This window comes from Osmerus eperlanus, chromosome 23 (genome assembly GCF_963692335.1).
Source record: "Osmerus eperlanus chromosome 23, fOsmEpe2.1, whole genome shotgun sequence".
Lineage (NCBI taxonomy): Eukaryota > Metazoa > Chordata > Actinopteri > Osmeriformes > Osmeridae > Osmerus > Osmerus eperlanus.
The window spans coordinates 1,798,338-1,799,965 of record NC_085040.1 but is presented as its reverse complement, the minus strand read 5'-3'; positions in this window follow the sequence as shown (position 1 = coordinate 1,799,965).

Below are 1,628 nucleotides of genomic sequence, written 5' to 3'. Positions count from 1 at the left end.
TGTGAGCCCTGAGAGAGGTTCCTCAACAACTTCCTGTGTGCGCTCGCCCGGCGCTCGTCATGCGAGCAGCTTCGACACGGCGGAGGAAGCAGAAAAACCCACCAGCAGCAGCGAGCAACGCCTCGTCAGCGTGCAGAGGAACGCAACATGTCTGCCCGTCCCCCGCCGTGAAAGCACGTCGAAGGGAAAAGGGGGGGAGGTTGTCTTGAGAAACGACGAAACCACTTGAGGGGAAGCTCCTTCGCCTGTTCCTGCAGTTCCTGACGAAAGCAGACCGGGCGGCTGGGGAGAAGTGGCACTGCTGGTGTCGGGTCTTCTGGTCTGGGAAGACAAGTCAGTGTCGGGGACATCAGGCTGAAGACAGGACAGGGTGCCAGTCAGGTGCAGCTGGTGTGGATCCTTAGCCAGCCAGGTGGAACATGGACCACACCAACTCTGAGATATCAAGTAAGATGGTTTTGCTCGTCCGCCAGACTGATTTGTCCTGGCTCTTATCTCGGGTCAAACTACTGGGAACTCTCTAGTGAAGTGCTCTGTACGTTGTGTTTGAACGCTCGACGGTATCGTTCGCTCAACTGAAATGTTGCTCTTTCTGCATGTGTATTAATTACATATGAATGATATATGCAGATGTCCTTAACCGTTGTGAACCTTGTAACTGTGTCCATGTAGGCTCTGCCTGCTTGATATCCGTGGCCTCCTCTTCCTCCTCCTCTTCATCCTGTTCCGGGCGCAGCGCCCTGCTTCAGTTCCAGCTGGGGCCTCTTAAGGGAGGTGGTTCGAGTCCCTCTGGAACAGCCCAGTTACCACCAGGCCAAAAGGCTGGCTTTGGAGATCATTGAACGCAAAGGTACGATCCCCTCCTGGACCCAGTGGCCGTTCGGACGGTGGCTTGCACTGCGAGAACTTAAGTTGGTTCATTTGGACTTAAGCTTGTAGCACAACCATCTTAAACCGGCACAGTGACCCCAATCCACTGAGGTTATCTCCCAGGTGTGTCTAGCATTGAACATCTTGATAAAACCAAACACATATATATAATCCATTTCCTGAGTCTTTGTTTAGACGCTGAAACACTTGTATCTTGTGTGAGCTGAACAATAGCTGACATATTCTACCTTCACGCCCTCAACACTGTATGTACTGTATGATACTGTGCCAGTCTATTTTGATAACACGGTTATGATATACCGGAGGTATGTTATGGTGTAAACCTTATGTGTGTGTGTGTGTGTGTGTGTGTGTTTCTCCCTTCCCCGCCCCCAAGTGTGAGTTGACCCTGTTACAGAAACACTGCTCTTGTGGTCTAGCAGCATTGACAGACAAATTTCCAACCACAGCTTATCCCCCCAGCAACATACACACACAGACAGACACACCCTGCCTGCCTAGCTTACACCAGTCGTATTTCTTTTGATCTTTGGGGTTTCTGGGCAGCAGTTTATCTTCATTGCTCTCAATCTGCGTGTGTGTGTGTGTGTGTGTATGCGTGACTGTCTGTTCCAAAGTCAGAAGCATTGCATAAACTGCATTTCCTCCCATATTGCCCAGCGATCGACCATAAGCCCTTAAACTAGTGAGCTACAACACGCCAGACTAGTCTCCTACGCCACACACACTGTTTCCAA